The sequence below is a fragment of the Monodelphis domestica genome, chromosome 5, assembly GCF_027887165.1.
Source record: "Monodelphis domestica isolate mMonDom1 chromosome 5, mMonDom1.pri, whole genome shotgun sequence".
Lineage (NCBI taxonomy): Eukaryota > Metazoa > Chordata > Mammalia > Didelphimorphia > Didelphidae > Monodelphis > Monodelphis domestica.
Window position 1 is genome coordinate 135,558,679 of NC_077231.1, and position 19,389 is coordinate 135,578,067.

Consider the following 19,389-nt stretch of genomic DNA (forward strand, 5'->3'; position numbering starts at 1 on the left):
AAAGCTTCAGTTTCTGCAAATGGAAAGGCAGGTATTATAATCCATATTGTGAGGTTCAGAAAGATTCATTTATTTCTGATTACCCAGCTATTAAATGACTGAGTTAAAATCAGAACCCAAATTTTCCCCCTAGTTGTCCATTTTAACTTGTTTTACAGTAGATTATACCACCTATGTTATTAATGTTGAAAAATACAGTTTAAGCCACAATTTCCAAATGAATGGTACAGACATTAATTTCACACAGAAGTTCAAAGTAAAGTAGATTCACTTTAGTTAGGTATGATAAATTCCGTTTTTTAGAGAACAGAGTATTTTTGAATGGTGGAAGGTAGATGAGATGCTCTCTAGAGAGCATTGTGACTTTAAGCCTGATGAAAGGAAAAACTTCCTAACAATTATAGCTATCACAATATGACATATGCAACCTTAGGTGGTGACGGGTGGAGATTTCCAGCAAAGGCTGGATAATCACTCATCAGGCATATTGTAGTTGAGTTTCTTATTTAGGGTTGCAAGACTTAAGATCTACTTTCGACTGAAATTCTGTGATTCAGTAGCATTTAAATCTTTACAATTTAGAATCACAGCTGAAAGAGGCAGAGTTTTTAAAAAGAAACCAACCAAGTCATCTTCCTGATTCTCAACAAGTCTTTATGTCTTTCACTGCAGTATAGAACTGTACAGGTGAAGAGTGTGTATAAAGAACCCATAGCTTAGAGAAGAGGAACAATTTGGGGGCCATGGAACAGGTGAGGGGAAAAGGGAAAAAAAGAAAAAAACTTTATAAAAAGGGAATTTGTGCTCTCCCAATTAATCTCTTCAAGGATTTAAAGATTCCCAAGGCAACCCTGATTCTATCTTTTTTTTTTTTAAAGAGTTTCAGGTTATATTCTATCCTTGATTTATAATGCTATTTTCCCCAGGACTAATATAAAAATGAAGCATATCTTTCTTTTGATTTGTGAGAACATTCAGAAGATGGAAGGTCACAGAAGCTAACAAAACCAGCTGGCTTTTATAAAAAGTAATTAAAGAGAGTCTTAGAACTTGAAATTATTAATTGTTTAAAAGGACATCAAATCTATTTTCTTTTGCACTTAAAATATCAACTTTTTCATTTTCATTTAATAAATAAATGAAAGATAGTGTTGTGAAATGGCTAGAGAACCATCCTCTGAGCCAGGAAAACTAGCCTGAATTCAAGTGATGCCTCAAACACCAATTATCTGTTTGACTTTACTCAACTGTCTAAGTCTAAGTTGCCCAGCAGTTGCTGATCTGCATTGGGAGGAGTTTTCTCTGGGAGCTCCCTATTCTGATGAAATAAAGTTACATTTTTGGTCAGTATGTTCTTTGTTAATTCCTGCATCAGTATTCTGATATTAGCAGTAGTGTTAAGTCAGTAAATCTATTGCACAATATTTGAGAATCAACATAGCATAGTAATTCAAAAACTAGATTTAAAGTCAGAAAGACATCATATTCAGATATCACTTGGTGCATATTAGCTGTGTGTCCTTCGAAAAGTAATTCAAATTCTCTCAGTCTTACCTTTCTCTTCTGTAAAATGGGGATAACAACTGTGATGCCTATCTTGCAGGGTTAAGATGCTGCTAACTTGGAAATAAATCCAGAAAATCCACTCTTTAATCAGGACAAAGGGATAGCTTCCTTATTTTGGCCACCACACAGAGTCCTAAGCTAAATAACCACACAGAACCAAAGACTCTGGGAACAGTATCTCTGGTAGAAGACACCACACTAAGTGGAGAACACCAGCTAAATATCAACTCCCAAGAAATACTGCACCTGAGAGTCTCTTTATACCTTTTGGGAAGCCTATAAAGACTAAACACAAACAGGTGCATAAACCTCATTGCAATAACGATGGTATCAGGGAATGGTCAGCTGTAACAAATTAAAGACAAAGGTCAAACTCAGGAGCTGGCTTCTGGAGAGGAAACTTTAACCCAATAGAGAAACCTTTCAAAACAAACGGGTACTTAACTTTCAAACAAAATAGGTGTGCTTAGTACTGGGGTTTCTCAAAGTACAGAGGTAAACTGAGTCATCTGACTATTTACATTGACAATGCTAAATGAGATGACAAATGAAAAATGCATTACAAGACTTAAAGTAATACATTAATGTCAAGTGATATTATTTGCATTGACGACTGGTAATTCTAGCCACAATTTCAAGGAAGTATATACTGAAAGCCATTAGATAAATAAAAACTGTCAGTTTAAAAATGAAATATTAATTACAAAGAATACATAAAAAGATTGAATGTGGACTCTAAAAAATTAGCCTACCTAAGTTAAAAAGGCTCCTCAGAAAATGTTACTGTTTTATTAAACAATTAAAGGGAATGCATCCCCCCCCCACCTTTTTTAAGGCAGAACAGTGGAAAGGGCTAGGCAATGGGGGTTAAGTGACTTTCCCAGGGTCACACAGCTGGGAAGTGTCTGAGTTAAGACTTGGACCCAAGACCTCCTGTCTCTATACCTGACTCTCAAACCATTGAGCTACTGAGCTGCCCCTGAAATACATATTTTTATTAGTTATATACCGAATTCTAAAGTTATCCTCTTATATTCATATTATGGTGTCAGTTTAAAAAATATTCATATCTCTGATCCAATTATCATCATCTTCATCCTTGTCCTCCTCCTCATAGTCCTCATCTTGGTCCAAAACAATGGTTTTACTAAGGTGGAGGAATTTCTAGTGAATGTTCCTCTGTTAATGCAGATAAGCAGCTTTTCTGCAGGGGGTAAAATAGTCTGTGTGCAGAGTTACAGAGTTGGTGTAACAGAAGCTGAACTTGAACCCAAATTTTCCTAATTCTAAGGTTGCTCCTGTCTGCTTCATCATGATGCTACTCCATATTAAATTATAATAATCATTTTTCAGTCCCCTCTGATATTATTCTTACATTGTACTTGGGAATTCTCTGTTTATATAGTAATTTAGCCAAGACTCTCAGGTCCTGGAGTCTGTACTCATGTTGCTAAATATTACTACCCACAATTAGTGATTTTTCTATGAAAGAATGGTAATCTGAAACAATATTCTGGCAGACGGAACATCAAACAAAATATTTTTTTCAGATAAATTGGTTCAAAGTGTCTATGTTCTAACATCCAACAGCTGTGAAACAGAGCCAATTTCTAGTAAGTGGACATGATAGCCAATTAAAGTGAACCAACTGGTAGCCAGCTAAGATGGGTAAACATGAGCCAATTTTTACTCCCACTCTGTGACCTTTAGTTAGCTGTACTAAGGCATGCCTTTTTAACAAAGTGGTTCCAGGTGTCGATACTCCAAAAGTGTCTAGTTCTCTCTGATTCAGCATGATGATAATAGCTCTTTAGTTATAAAAAGCCAGGTATTTCCATTATATGCTATCCTGTGGATATCAAAGAGCAAAAACATTTTTTTCCAAATAAAATCAAAGAGGAGCTGAATTAATATAATTATCTAGTGACCCAATTTGGTAACTTTGGAAATGGCAATGTTGAAGAAATGTTTTGTTTTTTGTTTGTTTGTTTGTTTTACCCCCAAAGTTCTGTGTTATTCCCCCTTTTTAAAATCTTGTTCCTGTTCCTTTAATTTGTTTGGTGATGGAAAATATTCCTTTTTTCACCACCACCCCCCCAAAAGGTATTTGAGTAGGCACTCTATATATATTTTTAGAACACTGAAAACGTGTCTTCTGATCACTAAACTGTAGAAAATCTATTGAGGCAACTCCTTGAGTAGTGACAATTTTCACTAAAAGAAAATTCCTGCAGACTCTTATAGCATCCCTTTTCATCCCCTTTCCCACTTAGGATAGAAGGGTTTGGATCATGGATGCAGTTTCAACTGGTGGCTAAACTGGTTTCAAAAATGTTGTCACTATTTCCCTGACATTTCTTTAAAGTCAACTACATGTTTGCCACTTCATCACATCTCTTTGAACTTTCCTTGCCTCACTAGACACTTTCTTGATATGTGTCTTCCATTTTCTGTTTCATAGGTACAGATATGAAAGATGGGAAATGAGAGGATGAAATCACCTCATACTTCTCAGCTAACAATATACCCAAGCCCACACCTCTTTACAGTAATCACCCCCTCTTTCTTTTGTTTTGTCTTATTTTTAAAAACTAAAAACAATGCTCCATCTTGAGGGGAAGCAATGGACTAAATTCACACACCCAAGCATGTAAAATCTTTTAAAAAATATTTCCCTTTCAATCTGATATTATTCTGAATTTTTAATATTTATAATTGAATAAAATTATATGCTTGAAATGAACCCTTCAGCATAATGACATTACAAATAAACTTTTATTTGAATTATGTTTATGATAATAACTATTTTTCCCATGTCATAGGTTAAAAAGTCCATCACCTCTAATTTGACAGGAATTTTATTATCACTTTCTATAAAATTAGACAGGAAGGAATATTAAGACATCTAAAATCTGGTACAAAGAGAAATCTCTCTTTCTCTCTCTCTCTGTCTCTGTCTCTCTGTGTCTCTGTCTCTGTGTCTCTATCTCAATCTCTGTCTTTCTCCCTCCCTCTCCCCCTGCTGTCTCTGTCTCTATCTCTCTGTCTCTGTGTCTGTCTCTCTCTCTTTTTCTCTTTCCTCTTCTCTCTCTCCACCTCTCTTCTTCTATCACTCTCTCTCTGTCTCTGTCAGTCTGTCTCTCTCTCTTCTCCTCTCTCTCTACCTTTCTTTCTCTCTTTCTCTCTCCCTCTCCCTCTGTCTCTCTCTGTCTCTCCACCCACCCCATAAGGAGGAGGATTATATTATGTTGTTTGACATTCCATTTTCAGGGCACTAAGGGGCTATTCCTTCTAATACTGCTTTGAAAGAATGCACTGGTATTTTGAACACACTGCACTTCCTGATATATAGACTAGAATTAGTTTTATCTTCTTGATGGTCTCATCCATACAGTGCCTGTGTTTCAACTCACATAAAATAGCTTCACTGCAGGGTCTCAGCCCAGGCTGCTAATACACAGCACGTCATCTGTGAAGCATGCTATCCTGAAACTTGAAAGACAAGCAGCTAATTAAAGATGGGTAAAATGGTGTAGATGCGGGAAGGGCCTGTTTGATCCTATATGCAAAACTGCAACAGAACCTGAACTGAATCTTTTTTTTTTTTAAGTTCAAAAGTTTTCTGACTTTTTTGCTAGCCTGTTGGATTATTATCTGTTTTTTTTTTTCTTAATGCTTGATACTGAACTTGAACATTTTTTGTTTTAGTTATAATTACAAATGGAATTCTACAGGACAAAACTAATTTATGAAGCATAAAGAAGCTACTATAAAAACCCTTAGAAATTGGGGTTTTTTAAGTCTGTTCTGCCCTGAAAACAGTAAATACAATGATTAAATCAGTGTAAATGAACAGAAAAACACAGAACTGAATTATGTTTAAATATAATGACCAGACTTGGTCCTGGAGAAGAGTTGGTAAAATATACATCCTTTCCTTCATTGCAAAGTTGGAGTACTGACAATTAGTGGGAGAATGGGGGAGGGAGAATCAACTGATGTGAAAAATTCTCTATATTGTCAGACATTGATTAGTTTGGTGAAGCTGTTTTAGCTCTCTTTTTGAATCTTGGTTACAAGGAAAGTCTCACCTAGGTCAGGGATAGGAGAGGCAAAGATTAATATTACACTTAGCAATAAATGTAATGTTAAAACAAATCAATGAAAATAAGAGAAAATTAAAATTAAAGTCTGGGCATGCACAAAGCTTAGCAAGAACTTCAGATTAAAGTATTTTGGTTAAGTTCACTCAAACATAAAGAAAATACGAGGTTAGCTTCAAATTCCATTATCAAGCACTTATCCATTTTGGGAGGCTCAAAGCCTCCAAAGGCTTCCCCCCCACAGATAACTGTCCTCCAATTAAAGTAGGTTATCTGCACACCACAATGATTATGCCATGTCCCAGAGCTCCTGCCATTTGTCTTACTTCTCACAATGAGAGGGAATATGGTTTCATACACCAGATTCAGAAAATCAGAGAAAAGGGACCTTAGAAGTCTTCCAGTCTCACGCCCTCATTTAAGTTTTGGGGAAACTAAGAGCTAGAAAAGCAAAATTGTATCTCAATTGTCATGAAGTTAACAAGTAGCACATCCAGAAAATGAAGGCAATATTCTTCCCATTGTAGCACTCTGACTTCCTAAAAGGGCATTAACTAAATGGCACATGATAGAAACATCATTTGTACACAGGTCTGGCCAAGTTTTAATTCTTTCCACAATCCCATCTGTGTTTAAATGGGCTGTTTCCAGAAACTTTACTCTCAAGAGAATAAGTATTTTTGGAGGCTATAGCATTCAAGGCTTTTTTTTTTAACTCGACCATAGTATCTCCATTTTCCTCTTTCCATTTATTAAGAGTAGTGCCTCATTAACAACGACCCACCTAGTTCTCATTCCATGACATATAGCTTCCCTTATGATTCATCTAACTGTTAATCTGACAGAATACAAATTAAAACAAAAATCATGTCACCCTTTATAGAATGTGATTAGCAATTCTAACTTCATGGTGTAAAAATAAATCATTTATGCTGATAGGTTAGTAAAGCTAAAAATGCAGTATGCATAAGATCCATTTTTACAGTCTTTTAGCCAGTATATAAAATTTATAATGACGTGCCTTAACAAGGCACTTAAGAAGTCATTTGGCAGTTTGCTTTTTGCCAAATACCATACATTGTTTTAATGTCTGATAGAAAAGCAAAGTTATTTATAGATTGAAATATAACACTATTAAAGCTCAATCTGATATACAGCAACACGTTCCAAATAGAGTTCTCAACACCACATTTTAAAGTGCAAATCACTGCATTCAGTACCAGCATAGGAAAAGCCTACTTCCTAATAAATGATCCAGATGTGTGACAAAGATGCTAAGAAAGAAATCGGTCAAAAGAAAGAGCTAATAATGTTAATGGTTTATTTTTCAGGTTAACCTGAAAAAAATTAGATTTTTGGGACTTCACTGTAGAAATTGCTCACTGGTACCCATGTTTCATAGGACTATTCTCTAAGAAAAATACACAAATGTTGCAAAAAGAACATTTGCAAAGTTGGATACATTGAATAAGTATCAGTTATAAGAATTATGATGACATCAGAAAATGAAGGCTGTCTCTAACCAAAAGGCAGATTGGCTCCCTTTTAAAGCACAATAAAAATGCTGTGTAACTTTTTAGCTAATCTGTGTTCATCTGAAAGCTGATGGCATTCCTTATTAGACCATGTAGCAATAACTTTTTCTAGTTTTGTGGGATATAGCTTTGTGGAATAAAGAGTAAGACTGAGTATCTAGCTAGTTTTTCAGGAGAATTCTAAGCTTTGTATCTTATTTTCCCAATACAATCAATTTTCCCAATATGATGTGAAGCCAATCACTATTGGAAACAAATTTGATAGTTTGTGAATATTTTTACAAATGGAAAGAAGAAATGGAAAGGATATATTTCTTACTGTAAATGGATTATTTCCTGTGTTTAAAGGTGAATCTCTTCCCTTTTGCACAAGTAGATAAAATAATGCATCTTATCTATTTACCATAATATCCTGAAGGCTTTTAAGCTGGTTTAATTTTAGGATAGTTTCATGTTAGGCACAGTTTTCAGTGGATAGTACCAAAGCAATTAAGGAGATGGGGAATTTGTGCCATATCATTAAACACTTCTGAAATTCAGACTATCCTCTTCAGTTTTTACCCTGAGATTAAAAGAATACCCTGTTTCCTAATTCTTCATTTTTTAAAGAACAAAGAGCTGAAGGTGGCGTTTTTTTATTGTGTATTTATGAACTAGCTTTTGTATTTTGTGATGTTTGACAGCACCACTTCTTTTGGAAAAAAAAGAAAGGAGGGGGGTCTTGGCCAATGTTGTGCACAACTGTGCTGTCAAAGTAATATACCACAGGACATGAGCACAATAAGAACTGTCATTCAGTACATGCTCTCCTCCTGCTTTTCTTTCTTTTTACCTGGCTTCTGACCTTTTGGCTTGTATCGATGTCTCACCCTAACCCAGCTCCTTCATCTTCACTGACTTCCATGTAGTAACAAGGCTTCTATCATTGTCTTTGGCACAGAGACCCGTCTTGCCTTGATTCCCTGCTTCAGTCTCTCTCAGTTTCCTGCTCTCTTAACCAATTTGCTCCTCTCCCTTGGTAACTTTGGTGCATGGCCTCTCTCCCAGGCCCACACAACACACAGCCACTTTTGTACAACCCTTACCAGCTGACCTGTACGTGATAAGGAATTGAATCCAAAATTTAATTCTAATGTCATTCACCTCCGTTTTGGGGTGTCTGAGGAACCAAGCTAGCTCATTCTGGAAGGACTCATCACCAACTTGGTCAATTGGTGATGAATTTTTTGGCAATCACAGCTTTTAAAAACAATCAATTAAGTCATAGAGGAGTTGCAGCTGTCATAAGTGGACAGGATTATTATTAAAGCGTTCATTTTAAGTAGTGGCCTCTGCAAATAATCTCAGAATACTTTCCCAAATATTTCCAATCCAATCAAAAAATCATATATTAAATTTTAACTAGGTTTAAGATACTGCATTAAGGCATTGGGAATTCAGAGACAAAACTTCGGTGTATAAGCTTAACTAAATCAGTTTAACTAATACCTGTGCATTAGGAAAGCATCCCAAACCCTCAAATCTCAGTTTCCCCTAGCATGCCACTTTCTCTGCAAAAGTGTTTGAAAGAACACCATCCTAAGAATGGGGCAGTATAATGGAGAAGAGGGAGGGAACAAATGTTTATTAATAACATACTATATGGAAGGCATTATGCTAATCCTTTTACACATATTCATATTAACACATATTAATTTTATAGGATTAATACTAACTTGTTTAAATTATTTTTGTAAAAGGCTTAGCACAGATTCAGCACTTAATAAATGGTTATTTCCTCTGTCCCCTCCCTTATACAATGCCCTTTTTATGATGAAATCCCCCATAATAGTTTTAGGGAGAAAGTAGCATGCTATAGGGGAAACAATGACTTGAGGGCTGGCAAATCTTTCCCCCAAAATGTCTCCCCAGTTTAGCCCTGAGTCACCACCTTGAACAATTCAATTAAGTTTTGCTTTCTGATAAGTCAGTCTCCTGTCTGCTTATTTTAAAATGTAATCAATTTCCTTCAGTGAGTGTTGGGCTAACACCTACATATAAAATTGTTTTCTTTTCTTATTCTTGTTATAAGAATCCTGAGTTCCTGTGGACACTGAAAGGGTAAAGAATGAAAGATGCCAATGACAAATTGGCACAATTTTACCTAGGAACCTTGATTCCCTAGCCTTTTCTCAAATACAAAGAATTATTGAGGGGGCAGCTAGGTGGCTTATTGGATTGAGAGCCAGGGCTAGAGATGGGAGGTCCTGGGTTTAAATGTGACCTCAGACACTCCCTACCTATGTAACCCTGACCAAGTCATTTAACACCCATTGCCTAGCCCTTACCACCCTTATGCCTCTAAACTAATACTCAGTTCTAAGGCTGAAAGTAAGGATTAAATGGGGGGGGGGGGATGCTTTAAACATTTGAGAAATTGACCAAGTCTGTGATCTTATTAGCACAATAACTCCCTCTACTCATATAAAACAATACCTTTTCTATAAAGTACTACATACAGCATAGGAGGAACAACTGCCTAAAGGTGGTCAGACATAAGTGACTTGCCCAGGATCACACAAGTAGTCAGAGGCACAACTTGAACTCACCTTTTTCTGACTATGAGACCAACTCTCTGGTTCCCCTACTGTTCTTCCCCTCAACAATCATATTTCATAATTAAACTTTAACCCACTTAAACTCTAAAATAATTGTATTTATTGGAAAAGAAGCTTTTAGATAGAAGCAGCATTACATTACACTCAACCTAACATCCTCCATGCAAGTACGTAAGAGTTATAATAGAAACAGTATTTGTTTTTGTTCCTTAAAGCATGGCTTCTGGCAATTAGAAATAACTGAGGCTAATTTGTCTTATTGTGTTTTAGAGCTTATGGGGAGGTGGGCAAGGGAAATCAGTCCTGAATCAATTCAGCGAAGGAGTTTCTCATCTTCAAAGCCCATCTGTATTGATATCAGAAAACGGTAGGGGAGCAAAATGACAGTGGCTAGCCTGCCCTTTCACCTCCCTAACAGGGCTTGTGGCAGCAATGAGGCTTAATCAATGCAATGGAAGTGACATTTTGCAGTCAAATCAAATTAAATGGAAATGAAAGGAATGTCTAGGTCCAACCTAAAGGCTGTTACTGAGGTCATCTCCATAGCAACTAAATGCTACAAATGTGTAGAATAAATCCTTAACAAATTCGCAGAAAGCATGTCCAATTGAATATGATAGTGTCTGTCACTGTACTTGGTGGCTTTTTAAAATGCTTACAATGAAAGTCACAAAAAGGAACTCTAGTCGGGGAATAAGCAGGGGCAACAGAGTTAATCTTTGCTCCTCCTCGGTGACAGGGGATGCTGGACCCAGAGAGGGAGAACTGGGAGTGAGGGGTCCGTGGATTAGATTTCAGAAGGTAAGGTTGTCTAAAATTGTTTGGACTTGATCATTTCAGGAAACTTTCTTGATCCACTGTAAGACATCTTCACTACATCAGGAATGATGTCTGTACGGTCACCATCAGGTCATTTGTGTTATTGTCTAAAATACTCTTTCAGAGGATTTTTTCCCCCTCTTTTTGAGAGATGCGTCAAAGAGAGATGAATTTCAGGAGGTATAAAAGTAGACACTGGTATTAATAGTAAGACACTGGCAATTGTGCAGGGTCTCGGTAGCCAAGTTATACCAATGAACTTATGTTCGTAGAATCCTAGTATCCCCAGCTAGTTCATTCCTTGGCATTCGATTGTACTGAAGCACGAGTCAGTCTGAATCGTGCAGCTCAGAAATTATTTAAATTAGATGGACAATTTTTTTGAAAAGCAGTTAACTCAAGATCACCAAGTACATTTTACTTGTTATCTTAAGAGCTATTTAAAGTAGAGCCTTTAGGAGGGGATGGGGGAGAAACTGTGTTTCTGATAATGAATCAATCTGTGTGTATATATAGAGGTGTGTTAATCACTCATCTGGGTCCTCTTCTTTCTTCCAGCTAATGACGGCTCATTTACAGAAGGAGGCAGAAGTATCCCAGTCTCTACTTTGAGCCTTCTACTGAATTTCTACATTTCACATTAAAAAAAATCTACCTGCAAAACATGGAAGAGGTTCTCTGGAAAGGATCTGTTCCAGACTTGTTATTCAGCTAAATCAAAACAAGTTGAAGATATGTTCTTCTAAATGCATCAATTTTGGATTTTTAAATATCAATAATGTCACTGTTTTATGGAAGATCCTAAGAAAGTTTAGGTTCTGGGCTAAGGGAAAATAGAAAAGTAACCAATTTGATGTGAGATTACATTTCCTATTGATATACATAAAATCATAGGTTATCACACCTTGTCCTACATGAATATACACTAATGAAATAAATTCAAGGGAGGAAAAGCAGTTCTTAATTCCCAAAGAGAAGAAAAATAGTAAAATGTGTTTATTATAGCCTTACCAAAAATAATGACCTTTTCTACGTGGCATTAATTTACCAAAGGTAAGTCTAATGACTTCTAGAACCTCAATATAAGTAGAAGCTATGTGTAAAAATGTACCACTTATATGTTTATCTCCCCCAAAAATGAAATAATATTTGTAAAGTGATTAGCACAGTTCCTGGTACATGGTAGGCACTATATAAATGTTTATTCCCTTCCCCACCTCCCATCTTTTTTCTTCTCCCACAGGACCAAGATTTTTCAGGTTCAATATATGGAAAATAAAATTTTACTTCTTACGACATTTTATATATTATACTTCTCTATACTGGAGTGTTGCGATCACCAGGGATGAGGATTTGAAACCTTAAGTTATAAATCTAGTTCTGCTATTAACTGCATGTTCTTTATGTCTTGGGCTTCCCGCTGATAAAATCAGACTTACGATGGTGGCATACCTGCAACCACAGAACCTCTCTAAGGATAACATAAGTTAATGTATATGCTAGTGAAATTAAATAGGAGAAAATATGTCCTAACCTTCTGTGGAAAAGAAGACGTACGGGAAAGGGGGAAAAGGCATTCATTAAATCCCTTCTACATTCCAGGCATTGTGCTAAATCCTTTATAAAATTATCTAATTTAATCCCCAAAACCACCCTGTGAAGCAGAAGCTATTATTGTCCCCATTTTATAGATGAATAAAATGAGGCACAAAGAAATTTGTGACTTACCCAGCATTATTCAGGTAAGTAAATCTCTGAGGTAGATTTTGAACTCAGACACTCCTAACCCCAAGTTCTATCCATTCATCTACCCAACTATTTGTGAAAACAAATATAACCCCTATCTCTCAGAAACTTAAGAGGAAACTTTTTAAAGGAGGTTTCAATTCTTGCTATTGAAATATTTACAAAACAGCAAAGGCAGTGGACTAAACATAGCAAAATCTTCCTTTGAAGACAGAGGATTCATTCTATGGTGTTTTAAAATCCTTGCTATGAAGACAATTTATCATTATATACCACCATGCCTATAAAAAAACAGATTGCTGCTATAGTAGTCAGAGTCTTTCTTTATTAGCCATGAGGTCAGAAGACCCGAGTTAAAATAATGCCTTGTACAAAATGTGTATGTATCACATTTAGAATGTATGGCATATGATATTTGTGTGCAGGAATGAGATTTGGAAAGTCACTTATCTCCTTCAGCCCTTCTTTACTGATTTGTTAAAGAAATGAGTTAGACTATATGTTCTTTGAGATCCCTTTAGGCTCCAGATCAGTTATTTACCACATCATATGGCAAAATCAATTTTTCCAAATCCTATGAATTTTATTTAAAGTTAATTTTTAAGATTCTTATATTAGCTAATGTCAAGTGTTGAAGAATGATTGGTTGGAAGCCAGACTGCAGAGGGTTAAAAAAAAAGAGGAAAAGAAGTAAAGCATTAATTTTTGACTTCTTGTTTGACTTCTTTGACTTGTTGTTAGACTTCTTTCACAAGTCTAACAACAAAGGCGAAGAGGCATATGGGATTATAGCCATTAGGATGGATGGATCTAGGGATGTTTTTTTGAGAATGCAGGTGATATGGGCATGTTTCTAAGCAGCAGAAGGAGCAAGTAGACAGGAAGAGATTGAATGTGAGAATGGTTATTTTAGAGGAGCAAATTTGTTGAAGACAGGATGGAATGGGATCACTTGTGCTTATAGTGTATTTGCTTAAGCAAGGAGAAGGGCACCTTATCATGTGAGATGGGTAAAAGTGGGCATAGTGTCAGAAGGTGTAAAGGAGATGTGAGATGAGGAGGGAAGAGCAAAGAGCTTTCAGCAAATCGTCTCAATTTTTTTCAGTTAAGTATGAGGCAAGGTTTTTAGCTGAGGGTGTTGGAGAGACAGCTTTGGATGGTTTAAAAAGGGATGAAAAGGTTTAGAAAAGCTGCTGTGGTGAGTGGGATAGTGAGTCTATTAGGGAGGTGGGAAAAGATTGCCTTGCTACAGTGAGATTATTGCCTTGCTACAGTAAAATTATGTAACATAAAATTATAGTGGATCCAGTCAGCATGGTTTCACATTTTTTCTCCCACTTCAGCAGCACGAAAGTAGAGGCAAAGGCAGCAGATGGTGGAAGCAATCCAGCATGTGTCAGAAGCAGGACTTGAACCTAGATCTCCCCAAAAGATGAGCTAACTATCTGCCAAGGCATGCTTCTCAATAATCATATTTTTTCTCCAGATTCTGGAGTACTTTGGAGGTTAGAAAGCATTTCCTCACAACAGTTCTGTAAGGTAGCTACTACAAATATTATACTCATTTCACAGCCTGTGAGGTTACTTGAATTGCCCAAAGCCACACAATAGGTAAATGTCAGAGCCAGAACTTGAACTCGGCTCCTCTGACTCTGAATCCAGTGCTCTTTTCATTATACCATTAATCTTTAGGGGTCATCAAATAGCCTTCATTTCCTTAATTTCATTTGATATAATTTATACAACAAAAGTAAGCTCTGCTGAGCATTGCATTGTAATTGCAAACTATGGAGGAAAATCTGAGAATATAAAAGAGGTGACAGGTACCAGGTTTACTTTTTATAGGGTTGTTTTTTGTTTTTTGCTTTTGTTTGCTGATTATACAACCATTTTATAGCAAATCTTTATTTTTTTTATTGTAAAAGATCTTATGAAACCAAAGAACTTTTGTTTCCACATGTCTGCAAAGTCAGTCCTATATTTTTCTGAAAGAAAAATAAGAATGTCAAGGGTAAGAAAAAATGAACAAATTGGTGGATTTGTGAACTGCTAAGTGAGTACATATTTTTAGAGATTATAGGTATAAGATCTGGAGCATTGGTTAAGACAGCAAAATGATTCAATAAACTAGTGCTCTCATTCCCTCACCATGATTTTCTAAAATTGTTCTTTTGATCTAAAACTTCCACTCTTGGTCACAGCTTAGATGTAATTTTTATTTCAGAACATTGAAATCTATACAATTCAGCTGTTTCACAGTTGCATGACCAGAATCCTTTATTTTCTCCCTCTCTTCACTTCAATTTCTTATTCAATGTATTTTTAGGGGGCACCTATTGTTTGTCTAGGACTCAAATGATACACATGTGAACTAGGACTACTATATGAATTTCTTTTAAAATCCATCTTGAAACAATTTTACCATCCAAGTCATGTCAGCAACATGCGTTATTGGCTCAGCAATGGCGAATGCTATTTAGATCATAAAAATCACAGAATTTTCTAATTGGAAGGGATCTCTCCATGCACTTAACCCAACACTCAGTAGGAATACCCACTATATCGAATCCTGCAAAGGATTCATCTTTATTTTGTAATCAATTCAAGGTGCTTCACTATCCTAGTTGTAATGCTTTCGATTCTCTCTAGCTAACAATATCCTTCCTGATCTGTGGTATCTAAAATTAAACACAGTAATCTAGATATCTGAGTTCAGATATATGAGTTTAGTGGTGCTATCATCTCTTTATTCCTGGGAGCTATGGCTCTCATAATGCAGATTAAATCATGTTATATTTTTTGTTGCCACATCAAATTACCAGATCATATTGTTTGCAATCATCTTCAGACCAAAAACTCTTCTCCAACAATACATTATATAATTGTACTTAGTATTTGTAAGGTTGATTTTTGAGCAATATGCTTTTTAACCATACTTTCTAATTGTGAAGTTGATTTTTTGAGTCTAAATGCAATACTTTGCATTTATTCCTGATTTGGATCTTAGTAGCAAGTCAAGGATTTTTTTTCTCTCTAACTTTGTCATCTATTGGGAAATAGCATGCCCCCACACCTTTTTTGTTATCCATCCTAGATTTGTGTCACATCTGTATTTTTTATAATAATGCTATGAATACCTTTCTATGAATCACTGATAAAAAATGCTAAACCACAGAGGGACAAGCAAAAATCCCTGGGTTACTTCATGGGAGACTCCCATTAGAATGACAATTCTTCACTGAATCCTGAGTCTGGCCATTCAACAAAATCAGGATCCATCTAATCATATTATCATTTAGTCCAGGGCTCTCCATATTTTCCATAAAATAATGAGATATTTCACCAAATTATTTGTTGAATTCTAGATAAAACTTTACCAATGATCAATGACATGAAAAGTGTTAAATCTAGAATGTCCAGTTCTTGGGAAAGGTTTAAAGGACTTTGCAACCTTTACTTTTTTTCTGGATGTACAATAACCATTTCTTTCATGAATTCTGGAAAGTACCCATGAATCAAAATCAGACTTACTGATTTATAGTTTTTATCCTCTAGAAATCACATTTGCCAATTCTTTCAGCATTAAAGGACAGTTATATAAGCCAGATGACATGTTCATCTGTAGCATCTAAGTGTTATCATATCCTTACTTAACTTAGGTAAATGCCCTGATTTTCTTAAATAAAAGGGGGGAATGGAAATTGAAAGAATCAGTCAATTATCTCCTGAAAGAAATAACAATTTTTTAAAAAATTCACATATTGGGGAAGCCCAGTCCAGATTACACAGGACCTAGTGGCTTCTGGTTTAAAGGATCAGAAGGCATAGAATATGATAAGCAAAGGATCTAGGCCTACAACCAAAAATCACCTACCTGGGGAAACTGAGCAAAATACTCCAGAGGAAGAAATGGGTATTTAATGAAATGGAGGACTTCAAAGCAGTCCTGACAAAATGAGCAGAGCCTAAAAGAAAATGTGATGGGCAAATTTGACACATAAGAGAAGCATAAAAACATAAGAAGAAAAAATCAAGAGAATCAATATGGTTAAAATAATAACATCCCTGAAGAGTGAGAATGAGGATATTTAAGCTTTCTATTCTACAATACATACGTAAAGAACTTAATATACTTAAGGTAATCAAGAGAAACAATTGCATTAAACTGATTACATTCATTGCATGGGAAACTGATAACTAGAAGATATTTATGGTACAGGAAATATTTAAGGTACTTAAGATACTTTAAGGTAATAAATGGAACAATGGAGTTAAACTGATTATTTGTAAGAAGGGTATAACTAAGAGGCTTAAGATAACTATAACATTTAAAGTACCTAAGGTACCTAAAATATTTAGGATACTTAAAGTACTGAAGAAATTTAAGAATTTTATCACTATTCGGGCAATGAATAAGAGGATATATAGAGAGAGTAGGGATTGAGTTGAATATAATGGGATGATGTAAAAAAATAAAATCAAGGGACAAGAAAGAAGAATACATGGGGGGGAAAAGAGAGAAAGTTGATAGGGATATAATAAGGATATAGGGATATGGTAGAATGCAATGCTTGAAGCTTATTCTCTTGAAATTGGCACAAAGTGGGAATAACATTCACATTCACTTAGACACAGGGATTTCTCTTGCCAAATAGGAAGGTAAGAAGGGGAGGAGAATTAGAAAAAGAGACTGACAGAAGGGAAAGTGAATTCCGGGAGATGAGTAGACCGAAACAGAAATGCTTGTGAAAAGGGAAGAAAGACTAAAAGAAGAGAAAGAGAAGGAAAAACAGGGGGGAAATAAGATGAGGCCACACATACAGTTAGTAATAATAACTGTGAATATGAATGAGATAAACTCACTTATAAAAAGGAAAAGGATAGCAGAACAGATTAAAAGGCAGAATCCCACAATACATTCTATAAGAAACTCATTTAAATCAGGAAGAAACATACAGAGTAAAAGTAAAGAGCTAGAGAAAAATCTACTATGTTTCAGGTGAAATTTTGAAAAGCAGGAGCAATTATGAACTCAGACAAAGCAAAAGTAAAAACTGACCTAAGTAAAAGAGATGAGGAAAGAAATTATATATTGATAAAATAAACCATAGAGGTAAAGCAATATCAATATTAAACATATATGCACCAATGGCATAGCATTCAAATTCCTAAAAAATAAATTACATGACTTACCAGAGGAAATTAAGGAACAAGAAAAGATTGAGTGAATCAACAAAAAAATCTTTAAAGTACTCAATAATTTATTTAAAGAGAATAACAACAAGGAGACAACATAAAAGAATTTTAGGGATGTAGCCAAAAATAGTACTTGGGGGAAATGTATAGCTCTAAATGCTCACATTAATAAAACAAAGAAAAAGCAGATCAATGAATTGGGTATGCAACTAAAAATAAGGAATACATTTTAAAATTCCAATTAAACATTGATTTAGAAATCCTGTAAATTGAAGGAGGATTAATAAAATTGAAAATAAGAAACCATTGAACTAACAAGATAAAGAGATGGTTTTGTGAAAAGAATGCCATATTGATCACAGGAAAATGAAATGCTAATTACATAGGTAATCAAAAAATAACTGGAATAATAGGCAAGTTTGGCCTTAGAGTACAAAATGAAGCAGGGCAGAAACTAATAGATTTTTCCCAGATAACTCACTGGCCATAGCAAACACTCAACATCACCAGATGTTCAATATTGAAATCAGATTTTTTTGTTTATGTACTTTGAAACCAAAGTGGGTAATAGGTCTATACAGTTGGTTAAAACAAGACCTGGAGATGACTGTGGCTCAGATCATGAGCTTCTTATTGCAAAATTCAGATATAAATTGGAGAAATTAGAGAAAAAACACCAAATTATATAAGTATGACTTACATAATGTCCCTTATTACTATAAAATGGAAGTAATGAATTGATTTAAGAGGTTGCATCTGGTAGAGAAAGTACCTCAAGAACTATGGATATAAGTTCACAATACTGTACAGGAGGTAGCAATATCACCAACAACAAATTTCAAAGAAAAACAAAAGCAAGAAAGCAAAATGGCTGTCTCATGAGGTTTTACAAATAGCTGAAGAAAGAAGGAGAGCCAAAGGGAAAGGAAAAAAGGAAAGACATACCCAACTGAATGCAGAATTCCAGAGAAAACAGGGAGAACTTTTCCTTAAATAAACAATGCAAACAATTGAAGAAAACAACAAAATGGAAACAATAAACAATCTCTTCAAGAAAACTAAAGATCAAGTAAATATTTCACACAAAAAAAAGTCATGGGAAAAGACACAAATGTGAGGGACTTAATAGAAGTAGAAGAAATTAAGAAGAGGTGGCAAAAATAAACAGAACTATACAAGAAATATCTTGATATTACTTATAACCATAAGTGTATTGGGTAATTAGAATTTTGTACCCCAGGACTATGTTTCCCAGCATCCCACTTTTGTTCTTATGTTTTGTCCTTATGTTTTGAAGATAAGTTTCTATAACCATGCCCCTTCTCTCTCTCTTCTCCCCTTTTTGCCATCCAGTAAATTGCTCTTTACTCAGACTAGACTTTTCCTCTACTTCAAGAGATTATTAATGAATCTTATAAAATATAATAATTGGTGTTATTGGATATTAATTTTAATCTTACAATATGTTCGCTGATCTACAGCTATACATCCTAGAGAGTTATCAAGTGGGCCCTAGCAAGCATTTCTAACAATAAGGCCAGTGAATGTAATTGAATTTTGGCTGAACTATTTAAAATCAGCAGAGTATCAAAGTCCTACACTCAATCTCTAAGCAAATTTGTAAAACTCAGCAGTATACACTAGATTAGAAGAGATCATTTTACATTCCAACCCTAAAGAAGACCAATGACAAAGAATGTTCATATTACAAAACAAATGGGTTCATTTCACAGGCCAGTAGTGTTATGCTAAAGATTTTTAAAGTTAGGTTTCATGGATATTTGAATTGAAAATTATCAGAAGAGCAGGCTAGTTGTCAGAGAGGCA

General features: G+C 35.3%; 1 protein-coding gene across 7 annotated transcripts in view; it reads right to left on the bottom strand.

The window, feature by feature from the left end:
* The window catches only part of SOX5 (SRY-box transcription factor 5), a 1,300,541-nt gene that overhangs the window by 1,162,388 nt on the left and 118,764 nt on the right, over positions 1–19,389 (bottom strand). For 2 of the 7 annotated variants that reach the window (XM_056800789.1, XM_056800786.1), the window contains exon 1: positions 1,555–5,324. The exons of the other annotated variants lie outside the window; for them this stretch is intronic. The gene's annotated coding sequence lies outside the window, so the exon portion shown is untranslated. Of the gene's footprint in view, positions 1–1,554; positions 5,325–19,389 lie in introns of those variants that run through there. 7 annotated transcript variants of the gene reach the window in all.